We start from the raw sequence: 19,115 nt of genomic DNA, 5'->3' as shown, positions 1-19,115 counted from the left end.
TAGAGCTCAATGTATCTCCGACCATGAACACCTGACTAGTGAACTCAAACACGTACACCAAGCTCTCAAGGCGAATGAATATTCTGACTAAACAATCCGCAAAGCCATCACCACAACCGTAAGGAAGGAGCCATCTGAGGATCCAATCAAAACCATCACCTTGTCATACATAGCAGGGGTAACAAAAAATACTTCCAAAATCATGAACAAACACAAGATCCAGGTCCGATTTAACAGAGTACATAACATTTGTGATCTGTATCAATCTGTGAAGGACAAGATTCCTGACATGCAATATCCCGGCGTCTACAAACTAAGCTGTATCTGCGGCAGCAGTTACATTGGGGAAACAAAGCGACATGTCTCGGACCGTGTTCGTGAACATAAGGCATATTTGAAACACGACAGGACCAATACTTCTGCCGTGGCTGATCATTATTTTAATGCAGCTGGCTCACACGAAATTGATTTCTCTAAGACCATGGGACTTTGCAAGCCTACTGGCTATCAACAACGATTCGTTCATTAAGCCATCCATATATACAGACACAGACACAATTTAAATCGAGAGGAAGGTTATAGACTCAACAATCATTGGAAAGATGTCATCAACCATTTTGGGTCATGACTTGACTTGTGTTTTCTTGGTGTGTGGAGCGGGGTGCAGGGATTTCTTGGCGGCCCTTTGCTGCATTGGCATTGCTGCTGCATTGGAATTGTTGCTGCATTGGCATTGTTGCACTGCCCATGCTCCTGGTGCTGCTGATACACTTAGGCTATGCCCATCCCCAAACCTTTATAAACAGTTTGCCTTTAGAGGCTAACTATTTTTCCTGATGACGACTGCTTGTGTTGCGATCGAAACGTGATATTTTTTATTAATTTTATTCATATTTTTTCTATCTACGTGACTTTACCGAAATAACCAATAAATATGAATTCCTGCAGTCACGAGAGTTTTAAGTCTAAATTTTCTATTTTAGTTGAGATGAGTGGGATTTTTTTTAATTCCATGAAATGATAAAGAGTCTATGTCAGCATAATGAATCCACTGTCTGTTTTCTTTTTTTAAACTGTGCACTCGATATATATTTAGATTACATGTTGAGGAATCATATGTTAAATCCCTCATCGTTATAATAATGATAATAATTTATGACCTTTGTTTATGCACGGAAGCCTAAATACAACACTTTTTTTTCAAGAGAGTAAGTCACTTGAATGGTCCGCCAATATCGGTTCTGAATGTTTGGCATGTTCGAGAAACCAGAGTACCTGAATAGAGCCTATGCATGCAAAGGATAACACTCAAAGCTCCACACCTATGGTTGCGATACACTTTGCCATACTGCTAAATCCTGGCCGCCTTAAAGCCTGGGTGGTTTGGTAGTTTTAATATATTTGTCTCATCCACACGTACCATCAGCAATGTAGGTCTTGCATGACTTTGACATATTCGTTGCTACCACGAGTGTCGTTTTTAATGGCTTGCCAAACCACGTTAATTGTTTTTACACGACTGAAGCATTTGATGTCACCAGAGAAATGCCTCTGGTTTCAGGAGGTGACTTCACACCAATGTCCAGACTGAACTTGTTGTGCAGAGAGGTGTGACCGCTTTCCTGGGAATGACTTGATGTGAATTGTGTTACAATGTGCACGTCTGCAAGTGTGCGACTTGTGCTTGCACATGTCTAAGGGGTGCAAACGCGCCTTCATCTGTTATCCACGGCAGGCTTAAGTTAAAGCGTGCAGATAAATTATTCACACGTGATTTGTTGCATGCGCTCTGGCCGTGTGCTTTTACTGGTTTAAATTAGATGCCCGTAATTATAATTGCCACTCATTTCCACCTCCATTGCATCCCCCTGGTCGAAGAGAAGTGTTTTCGATGTTCTCCTCCAGTGCAGTGGCATGCGTTGCCATATACAAGGCACTTTTTTAATAACACGGGGATGGATTTCACCAGAGTTTTCTCACATAATAAATTCCGCAAGACAAACGTATCAATGCTCTACTCCCATTGCATAAACTTTACAAATGCATTCGGGAGATTCTTTGATAAACCTATCCATTGTTGGAGTACATTTTTTTAAAAAAAGTTGTATTAACTTACAGTGTTTCTGTTATGACAATTATTACCGATTGTGTAATTATCATAAAATAAATAGCAGCCATTCTCAATCTAACGATGGATGAAGGCCTCAACACGCCATGTCAGTCATGGGGGTGGGGCGGGGGACGTTGACTATACTTCACCAAGCTAGGTAACGTAGGTTGGTGCTAGCTGAGCCATCATGAGCATCATGCCCAAGTATGGAAACTCCTTCACTCTCTCCACAACTGTCCCATTGCCCATGGTGATAGTGGAGTATTTGCTGGCATAACATACCAAGGCAGGGGCTTTGTTTTTGGCGGGGCTGATATTCAAGCCCCACTTCAATTTAATGCTCAATGGTCAGCAGAAGAGTCCCCACATCTTTCTCAGAGTGAGTATGAATTACCACATGTTCAGCAGGGAACGTGGGAAATTTTTGGCACCGGCTCACTGCGTGGCTATGAACTTAATTTTTTTTTGTATAAGTCGGCAAGGCTCACTGAGCTATCTATCTCTTTTTCAGAAGCGACCTGGCCACAATTGATATATCAACGAAGTAGCTTATCGTGTGGAAATGTATCGCAGCCAAATATTCTAAACACATGTTGATCCTAAATGTGGAGGTAAAAATCCACGCGACCACGGGAAGAACGTGCAAACTCCAAATATGAAGGTGTCAGGGTCGGGATCGACCAAACGACCTCCTGTATACCAGGCGAGGTATTAACTTCTCGCCACTGTGGCATTCACTGATGCTCGCCGTGAGATGGAATCGAACTCTACGTTCTGGGTTTATAGCGCTGTGAGCTAACTACTGTGCCACCGCTATGCCGTTCATGATGCTGTACTACAGTGATTTTGTATTTATAGTGTGTGGTTAGTAGCAGGAATGATCAGAAACACAGGTTTGAGTCATACATATATATTTTTATTCAGTGAATGTTATCAACCAGGTGAGCTTAATCCATGAATTGAACTCACGCCAACAGCTGGGCTAATTTATACTTTCAGAAGCTTTCAGAATATGCTTTATTTATATAAAGAATACACATTGTTGACGAGTTTAGTTTATTCGGAGCACCCCACTATATGTTTGTATACACAGTGTCAACATATATACACACATATATATCTCCAGCTAGCTGTGGTTAATGATAGTAATGGAAAGGTAAGCATTTCGGAACAAAGGTATATATATTCGCAGAGTACGGTGCCAATCATGTAGAGAAACACATTCCTGCAGAGGGAGCTGGTAGGAACGTTGGGTTGCTCGGTCAATGGCCAGGGTCAACGGCGGTCTGGTGTAATCCGCAAATATGCCCGACTGTGAGGGCGGGCACAAGCCGGCGTGAGTAGGTTAAACGTTGAGTTTTATAAGGGCACCACGGGGTGACCAGCCCCTCCCCACCCAGCCCCACCCTCCCCACCCTCCCCACCCAGCCCCACCCCTCCCATTTTTGGATGCACGACGGACGGACACAATAATCCCCTGTGGGCTGGTGTAACCAGAGGTTCCTACCAGTATAAGTAGCCGACTTCGTTGCACACATGAACTGTGTTTCTGCAAACATTTGACTGTAGGCGGCAGTAAAGGGTATTTCAGAGATTACAGCTATATTGTGCGTATGTGTAAGAATACAAAGGTGACTGTCTCTATGCGTGCATCTGGAAGTCAAATCTGTAATGCTTTTAACGCTGTATGTACTTAAATAGTGACTCATGTGAGTAGCTTCTTACATCAACAGCTACATTAATGTTACATTGCTTCGGCATCCTCTGTTATCCCTTGTGAACCCTGTTAATTGGCACTGAAATCCATTACTGCAGTTTCCCACGTACAACAAATGCCTCTTTTAGGGCATTGTGTATTGTGGAGGGAACAGCAAATGTATGGCCGCGTGTAATGAATAATCTACGAGAGTGGTTCAAAACGCTCTGCGTATAACACACGCATTGAAGTGCGTACACAAACAAGAACCACCCTCTGCAACAAATATATAACTCATCTTGTTCCCGAAGCATTTTGATTTTATCGATAACATATGTTTGCTTATAGTATTTTTTGGGTGCTTGATCGCGTAAATATATGCGAGTCGTTAAACACACCACCACCCGACACTAAGTAAGGTTTGTCACGTAAACAAAATGTGCCAATCAGTGACTAGTTCAGCACACCGGTTGCGTGTTGAAGAGTACACCCACAACATTTACAATTCGAGTACGACGTTTCGCTGGTGATTACAATAAGCTTCATCGGGCGATAGCCAGAATGTACATTTTCTTCCAGTTCATGTTTGTATCTCTGTAGAGCCACCAGCTCATCATCAGCATCATCTTGAAAATGTCTTCCACGCAGATGCTCCTTAAATTTGGGAAACAGGTGAAAGTCGCTGGGTGTCAGGTTTGTAGATTAGGCAGGATTTGAGAGTTGCTCAGCAGTGCCATTCATCGACAGCTGCCTCTTACATTTGTTCCAGTCTGCCTTCAGCAGCTCAAGATTGTTGTGAGACATTGTAAGAGGGGCGCTCGTGATGTGTCACACGTCGATATTCTGGGGAACCAATATGCACACATTTTTGTCCATTGCGAAACGGTGACGCAGGGTTTCCACTGGCAATGGACTCACGCCACGTGGTGTCAACTAACTGTGCAACAGTAATTTGGTGGTCTTCCAAAACCAGCCTTGATATCTTCCTTATTGAAAGGCCACCTTCACCTATGGTCATCTTTAATGGGCCTCACGGCCACAATGATATCCGCAACATAATGTTTTTGAAGTTGTTGCTTACGATGGTGCATTTGTGTCGACACACTTTCAAAAAAGCATTCATTCATTTTTTTTCAGTTTAGCGTCTTAGGTCAAATATTTATATGACAGTAAGATGGGAGATAATCTGATGGTCAGCCTTCATCGTGGCCTACATTTAATTGACGTTGATTGAGTTATCAAAAAGCAGAATATATATTATGGCTTGGCTGAGTATGCTCAACATCGATTATAAATATATGCAATGTCTCTGTTTTTTTATATATTAGGATGAGATATTTTTGCACTCTATTGGGCTAGTGAGACATTTTCCATTTTTATATTCTGGGCTAATAGTGCGTTTGCAGAATTACTATGCATCATTTTAATTAACATTTGCCCTGGATTGTATGCTAAGCAGCCAACTGAAGCAGACTGCCACAAGTGGTAGCACGCTTTAATTAATTAATTATAATGGTCAAAGTGCATACCATTTTCCGTTGTAAATTTCTGGTCCATGTGATTTCACACAAAAATAAGAGCAATAGCTTAACTATGGGTATGCATACGCCAAGTGTTTGTATGTATATCTTACAGATACTCACGCACAAGTAAATCAGAACCAATTATCATCCCTTAAATTAATCATATGTGCGTGCCATTCATTTGGACGATCTACTAGTAAGAGGTTAGATTTAACAACGCAAAGAGATGGTGCAATTCATTAAAACAAAAATCTCAGAGCCTTATACAGACGACCAGCTCAAAATGCCTGCATTCATGGCTATTGTCATGTCAAACAATTGAGAAAGCGCACCTAACCATAATTAATGTTTTCTGGCCTGCACTAAGAGTGTATCTTGTGATGAATGTTGCCGTCAGTTACAGATTTGCATCAGCAAGATGTTGGACGCCATGGATCCCATGTTTTCCTGTCCTCCGATTAGTGTATTAATAACCGTTGCCTTATTTCTATGGTATCCCTGGATTGCATAATGAGCCTGCTGCCAAAATAATTGTAAACGTTATAATTGTGCATAACAGTGAAAAGTAGTGCCTCTAAAGTAAAGAGATCAAGACTAAGCAGAATTACTTTTGAGAGTCTTCGTGTCCTATATACGTAAATAATGTATTAAACTGAATTATTACAAGAAGATAATGGACGGTTTTGATTTTGGTAACAACTTTAATAATGCAATGGTAATGCTGATAATCATTTCCGTAATAAAAATAGTGCAACATATTTTAACATCGAATCACTATTTGACAAAATATAATTATTGTCATTTTACACGCACGCGCGTCTTCGTCTTTTGTTGAACACGTCTCCAATCGCCATAATTAATGCGCGTCACAAATGGCCCATATTGCTAAATATTATTTTTAAAAAAGTGTAAAAGTACGTGTGCCGCGTGATAGAAGGCCTGTTAATATTCCATATCCTCGCTGACAGCCAATGGTGATAAGTGAGGTTGGTAAAGAAACACTCCTCAAAGTTAACTTCAAACGGCCGCCCGCAATCGCCGCCTTGAGATACATCGCAGGGCAAGGCACTAGGTGACCCCTCCCCCCCCACAACTCCTCCTCGGCATGACAGTGTGTAATGTGATAACTGGGGAAAGGAGCAGTTAATTTCACTGGGTATTTGAGCATGGCCAGGACCGTGTTGGGTCAGAGAAGCACTGGGCCAGGGTTCCTTCTGTAAAGCCTGTTTTGTCTTCGCTCTCACAAGGCCATGACAAATGATTGTAAAGCAAAAGAAGTGGGGTGGGGGGGGGGGAAGTTTTGTTTGAGTTAGCAGAGATTTTCAATTTCTAAGCAGAGATTTTCAATTTCTAAGGTCGCAGATTGTTCTATGTGTGTTTTTTTGCAACTATTAATTTTACCTTTATTTTCGGAATAAATTATGGTCTACCAATTAACATTTTCACTAGTTTGAAAACCTGTTGAAGCAAACATAATGTTATAAGCGCACAACTCTATTTAAAGCCGCGATATAGTTTTAATTTATTTTCACACTACACAACTACACAACGTTGTATTGTGAACTTACCCTTACCTGTAAAATATCACAATGTCGTCACACTGAGACCTCACTTCTCATTTCGTGATCTCTATGTGAAACACGATTCAGCCGAAGGCCATTTAAAAAAAAATAATTTCAGTTGAACAATAAATCATTTTCAGTGTTGAGTGGCTATGCCCCGCGTTGGACATTCTCAACTGCAACACATTCTCTCAATGCTCAAGAGCCCCTTGCCACGTCCATCATCAGCACCTCAACTCTGTATTGCAGACAACTAGGTTAGAGCATTCATTTCGTGTTTTGTTAATGTAGCCTAACATGATACAACATTGTTTTCAGTGCTTTGCCAAAGGTAATAAACTCATATAACCTCGTTTCAGCCAATTAAGAGCTGAGGGATGGATGCGCGTCTATAGAGATGATCAACAACTTGTGATTTAATGTTCATGTCAGTGTCATTGACAACCAACCCTTTGTGTTATATTGAGTTGTTACACGTGGGCGGTCTAAAATAGTTAAAATAATATGTAAACGATTTGCACCAAGCAAGTGTCATTTTGAAGCTACACGTGTGTGTGTGTTTGTTTGCACATCTAAATAAAGCATAATAAACGATTTGATGCGTTACGTTTAAAGTAATGTGTCGGCATAATTATGGTGCCATTCTGAGCTTGTTTTATATGCCGCGTGTGTCAATTGCAATACGACTAGTTGTACTATAGTTTTGTTTGAATATCTTTGTCAAGTAAATCATCCATTATATGATCTTTTAACATAGGTCCGTGGACATGTGGATATTATTTAAAACTGAAATAACGTTATATTTGTTAGAATATACTTATTAATAATCTGTGTTTAGTAATACTGGTAGCTACGTGAAATTCCAACGAATTATGCAAACCCACACAAAAACTCCACATTTAAGCACTTAATTCATATGACTTATACAATATATAATAGAATGACGAAATTGCTAAAGTGCATTTGTTTTTTTGGAGAATGTTTGCTGGCCGTAATTTGTAAATAATACAGTACACGTATCCCCAATTAAAGGTTCAAAGTGGAGGTACTTTAAAAGAAAAACCCGTACACACTGCCTTTGTCGATTAATAAGCAGCACGACGCCTCTACAAAGTACCGGTGTTTAGGTGAGTATGCCTTTTAAGTGCCACAAGAATAACGCGTTCATTCATCTTAATTGTACAGCCTTAACTTGGATTTTAATGAATACAAAAAGACTAACATTTTTCTTGGCCCAGTTATGTAAAAACAATCTATTCCTATTCACGTTTGTGTCAATTCCCATTGCTGTACATATTAATCTTACTTATCCTAAACTAGAAAACCTGGCTAAAAAGAAAATAGCTTGATTTAACTGGAAATAGGTTTGAAGGTCCTAATAATGTCGACCTATCTTTGACCTTTAAAGCCATGTCTTTAAACAACAAAACAACTTGTATTGGCATTTTGCTAAGCACTTGTGACATTGTGTTACCATTACCAATTGCATGTATTGGTGGTGACATACAATTTCAAAATTACGTGAGTCTACCCAACATTCAACAACTCCTACAATCAGATGAGAGCCAGGTGGCTTTAGCCTTTGGCTGTGCTTACGCTAAGCAATACATAAACTGGTTTGTTCCCCATTGCAATTACAACCCCTCAATGATGTCAGCCATCTATGGCAATTCACATGCACACCAGTGCACATGCACACCAGGAAGGTAAGTTGCCTAAACTGGAGGTCATTATAGAGGCCCATTGTCGCAGTTAAACTATCTTGAAATTGGACAATTCCTGCCCTGTGGTTTTACCAGTGGGGAAAAAAAACAACATTACTCGGTTAGCACGTGAGAACATTTATTGGGCTGATCGTTTAGGGCTGCCGAGTTTCCTGGCATAATGTACATATGACAGTGGTATGAGTGCACGTGTGTTGACCTTATCACCAGCTGCAACTAATGTACACTCGTTTAAATGTGTTTTTATTATTATTATTTGTTACTAATGAGCAACTGTGCGTATAAGCCATTATGTGATGGAAGTGCGGATTAGCTCTGGATTCTGCTGGAAAAAAAACCCCTGTGCCGGAAATTCTTCTGGTGGTGGCTTAATTTTCGACATGTTCGATGACATGGTGGTGTATGAACACACACATAGGTAAATGACGTATTTATAAGGAGGGCAATGATTGATTCGCGGAAATGTTACACTCATCATGGGACACATATTAATCCATCTGTTTGCTTTGAGCAATGCGTCAATTTGCATCCTGCGCGAGTTTTCGTGGGTCGTGCCAATACGTACAGCTCTCCGCGATGTGATTTTGTGGACTGCACCACGATGCATTGTTCTGCGTTACGTAGCTCCACGTTCAGTTTCTAAAGAAGCTCCCAAAGTGTGCATTAAAAAAAAACATCGGATAACATGGTGTGAGGTTGCCTGGTTTCTCGTTTCACTGCTGATCTTTGACTGGATGGCCAATCAGGCAGTCTGTTATATATGAAGTGTTTCTTCGACTGATTAACGCTGACCAGAGAAGTTACTTGGAAAAGCGCAGCTTTGACCTATAAGGATGGCCCTGATTGTATAAAATAGGTTTCAGGACACAGGATAAGCCTCTAACATCTCACAATGTCATCAACATCATTATTAAGCCACGATCAATCCACAGCTGGATGAAGGCCTCCCAAAATCGTTACCATCTCTCAAGGTTCTAAAAATCCATCTCGCACCTGCACGCCAGCTGATTTCATCACCCCGTCTCCTCAGTACACATGATCATAGATACGCTTAATTCCTTGACTTCTGCTCAAACTGTGTTTTTATAATATTTAAGTTTCCATTCACCTTATCTAAACATTAGCATTGACAAGTAGAAGTCTGTCATACTATTGGACGCATGAAACGCTATTTAGTGTTCAACCTAAATAATATTTACTTTTGAAGCATTAATAAAATCCGAATCAGTTCGTGCGCAGGTAGTATGTGGATCGTTACATCGTCGGATCGTGAGAGTAGGCGGCCGAACTTCTTTCGTGTCGTACGTAGCCAACCGTGCTGATCGATAGCCTGATCGTGGACGATTATGATGGGCTGCAACGCCAAATCCGTTGCAGTAGAGGTGTGTGTACTAAACAAAAACAACGATAAGGGAAAGCGCATTTATTTGCTTCCTTTCTTACGGCTCTTGTCTTTTCAAGCCTGTTAATCATTTTGTTCTCGAGGAGATGTTGCCCGGGCAACAGCCTCAGATGGGGATAGTAAAATGGGAGCAGATGTTACTAAAAATACAGCTTCAAACGAAAGAGCGCAGCTCAGCGTGAGTGCTTCTGAATGTCACGATGCGAGATATTTTACATTAAGGACCTACATTAATCTGATTGTGAACAAAACACACGTACAAATGTTGCAATTTTAATCAAGCCCCTGGGTTGAAAATATATCCTGCTCTTTTGTCGCGCGCTTAAGTGTGATTTGACCAACTTGCATATGTATCGCAGTAATAAACATCTGCTTTGTAACATCGCCTAAGCTTTGATTTGAAGCTTTCGTGAAATAGCATTAATTAATAAGCAAGCAAAATATCCTGCAAATGAGTAATTTGTAATTGTGCATATTTCTATTGCGCATTTAAATCATGTTTAAAATTTACAAACGTATTCATAATTATTTACTGATGTTAATATCGGCATTTTGAGTCTTGTTCATATTTTAGTTGTGCTCTAAGAGACGCTTTAAAACATTTATTTTTAATTATGCCCATTTTTGCCAATTAACATTGCATACAATAACAGAAGATCCTTAAAGAGTTGTTGTTGATCCACACAACATGATATGAGCAGTTAACGTCTTAAAACAGTTAGGCAGAACTGTGCTTCCGAAATTCAGGATGTCAGTGATATCAACAATGTTGACAGCTTACATTCACGTGGCTGAGTAACCTATGATCTTGCCTTTAAATCAAACGTGCAATGTTTTCAAAAGCAAAAAAAAGTCAATGTAGTTTTCCGCTCAAACTGATTTTTTGTTTGTTTCCAGCCTTGAGCCAGTGATAAAAACACCACAGCAAGTAACCATTTGATCGATCAAGGCTGGCTTCAACCCTAAACAGGAATTGAACTACCAACCTTCCACTTGTGAGCTGCACGTTACAGCAGCCAGATACGTTGTGGTCATGCAGTTGGAATTTGTTTTTTTTATTTCAGTTACCCGCATCCTACTTCAAGTCACACCCTTGCAATTGTTGTGTAGTCAATGTCTAAGATACAGTATTTGTGACCATTTAATTGGAGATGTGTGGTCGGTCACAACTATCATGTGCTGTGAAGAAAAACGTAATGCAAGCTACGTCATGGATTTTATACATAAACCAGTGTAGTTGGCAACTGTCTTGATTTAGTAAAAAAAATAATTGTGGTTGTGCACCACTGCCAACGCAGCATCGCCAAATAATTCATTTAAATGGATGGATGCTTTATTGCTTGCATTACATAGCTACATTGAACGAGATGTAGATTGCCTTCGACACGACCTTACGAAGCTCGGTCTGTCTCTTTTTTTCGTTTCAATAAAGCCCTTAAAATAACTGAGGTGGAATGCGATGAAGTCACCACTTGAGATGAATGCGCGTAATGCTCGAACTCCAGTATTTTTTTTTAATGAATGCACCACCCCAAAGTGTACAAAATAGAGACAATTGAAGGGCCGCGATAGTGCAATGCACAGTCCAGTTTTGCCGTTCACCGTTGCGTTATTCGTGTGAATTGAAAACACATTAAAGTACATTGCAGATTATATGTACAATGCAATCTCAGGCCATGTTTAATTTCCATGGGTTAATGTGGAATATGCCATCTGCACATGAGTTGCATCCACTGTGGTTGTTTGCTTATAAATTCATACATGTTAATACAGGATCAGTTTTCTTTGTTAAATTCAAATGATGGTGCGACTGTGCGCTCACCGCGTATTAGTTTCCATGGGATGGAAACTCATTGTGTTCAGTGGCAAACACCGCGTATTTATTGTCTTCCTCTTTGTTTTCTATGGACTTTCAGTCCTGTTTTTGCCCAGAGATGGCGGCAGTGTTTGGTCGCCACATTTGTATGACAAGAATCGCAGTGGACTTTCGGTGGTAAAAAATGACCATTGTGTGGGCCAGTGAAGGAGATTTTAATTATCGGAGAGTTTCCTGTGGTAATTTTTGAATAACCTATCAATTACAGTCATTTAAGGTTATTGATCTCATTTTATTATATATGTTATACATAAACAGTACTTGCACTGTATTATGATGCAAATGAAATAAAGCAATGTTCTGCTTTGGCTAGGTCATTTATGACTATCATATATCAATTGCTGTTCCCTGGATTGTCCTACAAACACATGGTGTGACATGTTGTCTATTTTTTTTGCTAATGCTTTGCATTAAGTACGCCCTTATTTAACCTCAGCACACCATGTACCCAGTTAATTCCTAAAAGAATAATAATATATATGCAATGAGAATAAAAAAAAGGGTGGCATTGTTTAATTTATAATTTGCTTAAGGTTATGGTGAATGTTTTGTTGACAGTAATGTCAGAAAAAAAGGGTATTCTCTCGTGTGAACTTAATTTCAGTTTTCGTGGAATAGTTTTCTCTTGTCAAATAGCAGCAGTACTGTGGTAGTTACACTAATTGAGTGCATGCTTTATCATACAATATCATTGGTTTACTCATCATATTTCCTCCTTGGTCAGTCAAATTAGCACTACTGGAGCTTGCACCACTTGCAAACAACAGGCACCATCCTATGGGGGTAGAACAATTGGTCCTTGCCATACTAATGTTGAATTTCCACCGATGACTCAGGTTCTAAGAAATAATATGAGCATATACTAGCTTCGTAACCTACATGGGAATGCTTTGGCTTCGAGATGCATTCATACATCTCAATAGTTCCATAGGGAGTACAATTTTAAACATTGCATAATGCGCCGTTGAAGGTTTCTGCAAACAATACTAACTGCCAAAGTTTGGAAAACAGTAAATTTAACTGCAGTACTATGTATAGGGTGCAAGTTCGTGAGGACAGCTTCGTAAAACTCCTACATATGTAACAGCCGTGGAAGGACTCATACGAGAATCATCATCAGCCACGATAAATTCGCTTCTCCCCAAATCAGTGGTTCTTCTTAACCTGGGGTGCACGTAACCCATGGGAGGGCAAGATGCCCTTTCTGGGGGTGCGAGACATGGGCAGATTTTTTTAGAAGGTAAATCATCGAAACACAAATTCAGCACGGGCACATAAGTACAACTTACTTTGTTTCATCAAACCCTATGTATTTATTAACATTATATATATTTAAAAAATGCGATTGAGAATCAAAGCGGTGCAAGGTTGCAGTGAAGTTTAAGAACCACTGCCCCAAATCGTTGTCGCCATCTCTCACAGCTCTGCCATGTAACGAGCCACCTTTAGCAACCTGCACGTGAGATGATTTCCTCATCCAGTGTCTCCGTAGATGTCCTATTGGGCACGTTCCGTTTTTCGTCGTCACTACCGTTAAACAAGCACGCGGTCTCAGTTTACAGAAGGTCAAACTGTTCACGGTGCTCACATTTTCTTTCTTCCAAAAGTATTTTACAAATGAAACGATCCAGGTACACAACACGGAGGATATGAAAGGGGGTTGACACCACCACGAACAAATTACTGATTACATTGCAATGGAAATCTGTCTAAACCGCATGTTTAGACAGAGTGGGGGGGGGGGAGTGCCTAAATGCCCCCATGAATGCTCTTAATAATCAATGCCCACTGGAGGAGAGGTAGTGAATGGTTTCCATGTTTGGTGGTAAGCTTCCTCCCTGCCCCCCAGTTTGACACTTAGATGCTCTAGAGCACAGTACTCATATTTTTAAAAAAACAACAACGTAACATTGAATCCTTTTTTTATGTTTTTACAACCAATGGGCTTATTTTCTTGGCTGAAAGGAATATTGGCATTTTCTGTAACCTTTTTCTCAATCACAGTACACGTAAAAGACTGCAAGTATATATAAAACTGCTGACGTCTCATTTTGGACAAATATTTTAAACGTTGTTTCACTGCCATGCAACTGAGTCTAGCTGATACCATAACGCCATTGTAAATAGAACTGTTTACGTGCGTGTTTGCATATTATCAGTAAGCAAGGCTATAATACCATGGAAGGGACATACAGGTTATATGTACAGGTACTGTACTCTACTTTCATAAATATGGTAGAACATATGAATAAGGCAGCATTTTAGTGGGGCAGGTTGTCCTGGAGATGTCGCATAAAAATGTCGTAATTTTCCTCCCCTATATAGAGTGTATTGTGCTGAAGGCTAAAGATACTGGGCCAGAGCCGCGCTTGTGCTATATACTCAGTGGGAAAAAACACGACCGTTCTTGGAAAAATTTGCTACATACCAGAACCATCATCATCATCATTTATTATTGAGGGCTCTGCACCTCCACTTTTCTCCTATGATCTCCCATTATTGTACATTTTCGAAAAAATACTTGATAATTGTTCTTGCGTTTTGGTTAAATTTGTAATTTTGAAAAGAGGTGGAGTTTTTTTTGCAGCATTGGTGCTTGTTTTATGCTTGGGACGAAAATGTGAACCAATGGATCGATTTTTCAGATGTTGCAGACCTTTGGCAATGCCTGCTTAAGTGGGACAAAATCGTCAACTTCGTCAACGTTCCTCAACATTTTTCAACACGCAGTTACACACGTGTATTTGCATGCCTCTCTGGTAAAACCACTTGATGTGGATTTGGTCACAGCTTATGGGTGGTCAAATTTTTGATTTTGCAACGCATTATAAATCCTGTACTGTCGCATCATTGAGGCAAGAATCCATTTATTTTGAATAATTCTGAAGCATTTGTTTTATACTCTAAGAATTGTTGTAGGTCTACAGGCTATATTAAATAATTGGTCAATAAAAAAAAGTATTACAGACCTTTTGTATGTTACCGAGAGGAAAGAGAGATTTTCATATTTTGAACTAACCTTTTTCAGAAAATACTGGGGTGCACAGTGAAGGAATCCTTTAAACTAGAACGTTTATGGAATTTTCTGTAAGGCAATTCACAGTGTGTGAACAGCTTAACGCTTGTAGGACATTTGATTATATGTCGATGGGATACAAAGGATACGTGTTGGTATTGTGTCCTGCACTTAATAATTTCAACGTGTATTTCGCACAGTATTGGCTCACTCTCGATGAGAGAGAACAACTCGAAGTCGTGAGGAAACATAGACAAGGGAGAAGGCAGCCCGCTTGTCTCTGGTGCCGTGGTTGTGAAATGTTAACTCCCTCACCTGGTATACACGAGGTCGTGGGTTTGATCCCAACCCTGATGCCTGTATATTTGGAGTTTGCATATTCTCCTTGTGGTCGAATGCATTATTTATCCACGTCCTCTGGTTTTTCCCTCCACAATTAAAAACGTGCGTTTCGAGTATTTGGCTGCTATACATTTCCACGTGATAAGCCACTGTGGCCAGGTCGCTTCTGAAAAAAAAGATAGCTCAGTGAACCTTACCCAGTGATACAATAAAAAAAAATGTTTTTACTTTATAGCCACGCACTGAGCCGATGCCCAAAATTTCCCACATTCCCTGCTGATCATATGGTAATTCATACTCACTCTGAGAAAGATGTGGGGACTCTTCTGCTGACCATTGAGCATTAAATTGAAGTGGGGCTTGAATATCAGTCCCACCAAAAACAAAGCCCCTGCCTGGGTATGTTACGCCAGCAAATACTCCACCATCTCTATGGGCAATGGGACAGTTGTGGAGAGAGGGAAGGAGTGTCAATATTTGGGCATTATGCTCATGATGGCTCCGGTTTGGTAGCAGATTGTTTTAGTTCGAATCGCTTGAGCGGGCATTTTCTTTTCATCAGCTGTGTAATGCTCTGTGGAACCTGCCGAGTCTTCTTGGTCACACAATGTCGTCCCTTCTCTATGCTTTCGGCACAAGGACCCTTTTAAAGAAACATCTGAGCTGGCTTAAAAATATCACACTTGAATGTCCATGATCCATTCTGTGTTCAACCAAACTGGATTGTGTGAGCATTAATCACTGTGCCACCAATTTCCCTTGTGGTATGGTCAACATATTCTTCTTAATACTACAGAATCCAAATCATATACTGGCCATATTTTTTCAGAGAGTGTCAGATTTACTATCTGTGCCAATACGAGTACATTGTGTGAATGCATGGACAAATGTGCTCTTTTTAAATATCGGCCTATACTTATTTCTGTACTGGGAGGAATATCAATCACACTATGTACAACTGAAGTTATACTATATCCTCTCAAAAAGCTGGCTGAAATGAAAGCATTAATTACATAGTGTTCCTAGGAGCTTGGGAACAGCAACATATTTGTCATGTGTAAATGATATGCTGCAGCGTTTCCAAAATAAATTACAAACATTCGTATGGAAAATATAGCCAGCTAGTTAAACTGTGTTCATTAATGGGGCACTACCAAATAAGTTGTGGTCGATGGGCATGAATTGCCATCCAATGTTCCCAATTTGCCAAAGTCGATGCCAATAACTTACACACACACACAAGTTAAAATTCCTACATCAATGCCCAGCGTAATATAAACTTCCCACCATTTTTTCAAAACCAAAATATATAAATGAAAGTTCTAGTCTGTAAAACAAAACCAAAAAATACATTGAAAGTGTTGCACTTATACAAACTCCTTAATGACGTGTAGGCATTCATTTTAGGCCTATTTTGTAAAAAAAAAGGGAATAAAACTACCAGCTGGCCTAACCCCAAAACAAATATGGATCATAATATTGGCTACGAAAATCTACGTTTTAAGTTTGCCCTAATCCTATTTTGATTATACATTCTTTGGGCTTAATGTGTTTTTATATAAATGTAAGTGCACGTCAATGCATGGTGACCCATTTTTTTTATTCCCCCTGACTTCTGACGACTATCTTACTCTCTTTTCAACGGGTGAGTGAGTACTGTGAATGCAATGGGTCCATACATTACAAAGGAGAGTGTTAAAAGAGTCAATACGTCTATTGCAATTGATGGCAGACACGTGGACGCTTTAAAATAAAATATTGTTTCCCCTATAATTTCCGACTTTAGTTGGGATAGCTATGCGTGGCTCATCCTTCATCTGTGAATGAATGTTCAAGATGTGCATGCTCGTTCGTTTGTGAAGATTTCTTTACGTGATAATATGTGAATGCATGGTATGCTGAATGTGAACATGTTTGAGTGCTTGTGATGGTGTGTGTGGGTGTTGGAGGAGACCAATAGTGTAGTGGTTAGCGTGCTGCGCTACAAACCCGGCCACCTGAGTTTGATTCCCGTTCACGGCCACCAACACCAGTGAAGAATATATGAAGCGGTCCTGGGCCTCCCCTAGGTCAACTCGGCCTCAAATGAGCACCTGGTACGGCGTGTAAACATCTCCAATCGAGAGACAAAGGCGGCCGGGCGTGGTGCAGGCCCCCCACGCACTCGTGTGCCGTGCCGGATTTCATAGGTGCTTGCTAACAGCACTTGCCCCAACATTCTGTGAAGGATATACGGAGTATCTTTGTGTGTGAGCATGGGAAGTGGAGATGTGCAAATAGCATATGAATACTAAAGTGTGAAAACGTGTGTGGGTGTGCTGTATGCGCATGTTAAATGTCATTGTGACTAAACACATGAAGATTCACACGTGTGTATTTAGCATTTTATGACTCGTGCCCGTGCAGTGTTTATAGAAAGTATGTTAATGTTTTATATATATAGTATGAAGTAAAATCTTTATATGTTCCAATTTAACGTAATTAACAGCCCTATTAGGGGATGAAAGACTTCAAATGGCGTATGGGTAACGTGTTTTTTTTACCATACTTCACTTTGCTGGTCCGTGCGGGTATATCATGTTAGCCATGTCCAAGGCATCGGACTCGGGGATGGTCTAATTACATGCACCATTGCTCGATTCGGTGAGATGCTGTGTTTTAATGCACTGCATTTGTATGTTGAATACGCGTTCATATGGGGAAAAAAATGCACCTATGTGTACGAGTATGAAAAAAATGTGCGTCCACACACACACACGCACGTGCCGTTTAAAGACCACGGCGTCCGCTTGTTTTTGCACGTGGAACTAATTATGACGAATCCTCGTATTACGATATCATGGTCAGGGGTTGATTATAATTTCAGCCAGAGCTGCCCATGCCCGATGTCCAGAAAATAACCCCCTCAATTCCCGACAGTTTTGTGGAGCCCCCGGAAGATATGTCATGAAAAAAAGGGAATCAATATTTGTAACGGTACGTTGAACTTCTTTTTGCGCCGCACGTAGACAACCGTGCTCATCGGAGGTGAGGGGGGAAAGCAGTTTTCAATCAAATCCATGATCATCACCATACTCGTTACCATCCGAGCTTGGAACTCGTGACGACGAAGCACTTGCACGGGGACTGAGCTCCGGAGAATATTCTCACATCACCCCCCGGTTTGTTTTGCTGCAGGGCGAGGAGAAAGGAGTGGGTGGGGTGGGTGGGGGTGGGGGGCGCTTGGCAGGAAATATTCCATGAGAAATTAATCCCTGACAAACATCATCATCAGCATCATCATCCCCGCGTTGCAGCACGTGACGACGCGGCGCTTGACACGCACGGGGGGGTGGTGCTGGCGGTTGACGGGGCCGGCTGCGGCGGGGCGATGTCGATGCATTATTGATAAGAGCCATCAGAGCCCGCGCGTGGCTGACCGCGCCGCAGACAGTGTCGTCTTCACGCGGAGGAGGAGGCAGAAGGAGGAGGAGGAGGAGAGGGGCGAGAGAGCGGCACTCACACACACACGGCAAGCTGCACCGCGCTGCGCTCCAGGTGAGACGGCGGCAGCGGGAACAGCAGCGCAGGTAACAACTCCCGCACGCAGAGACTCACACAATCACACACCTTACTACCCCTGGCCTCTCCCCCCTCCACCGTCTCCCACAGAGGAGTCGATAATGATTTGTTGCAAGATTTGTGTTAAAAATAGAGTCGCTAACGATTGCTATATTTTTTTTGGGGGGGGGGGGGGGCTGGGGAGGGTTACGAGATTTTTGTGTCAGTTGCTGTGTTGTGTTCGCCTCCTGTACCCCACGAGACGCGCGTTATGCTATAAGTGTACCGCCACCACTTTGGTGTGGGGTTCAATTCCGTGCTGAG

The 19,115-nt window shown here is 41.1% G+C and overlaps 1 protein-coding gene across 4 annotated transcripts in view; it reads left to right on the top strand.

Moving 5' to 3' along the window:
• The first annotated feature begins 18,543 nt into the window (after window positions 1-18,543).
• LOC116938357 (histone deacetylase 4-like) overlaps window positions 18,544-19,115 on the top strand; it is a 189,608-nt gene continuing 189,036 nt past the window's right edge. For 3 of the 4 annotated variants that reach the window (XM_032945502.2, XM_032945513.2, XM_032945494.2), the window contains exon 1: window positions 18,544-18,820. The gene's annotated coding sequence lies outside the window, so the exon portion shown is untranslated. The remainder of the gene's footprint in view (window positions 18,821-19,115) is intronic. The other variant, XM_032945507.2, reaches the window with a different exon arrangement.

The sequence above is a fragment of the Petromyzon marinus genome, chromosome 4 (genome assembly GCF_048934315.1).
Source record: "Petromyzon marinus isolate PM22_M1 ecotype Great Lakes invasive population chromosome 4, UKy_Petmar_22M1.pri1.0, whole genome shotgun sequence".
NCBI lineage: Eukaryota > Metazoa > Chordata > Hyperoartia > Petromyzontiformes > Petromyzontidae > Petromyzon > Petromyzon marinus.
This window is presented reverse-complemented; position numbering and strand designations above follow the sequence as displayed.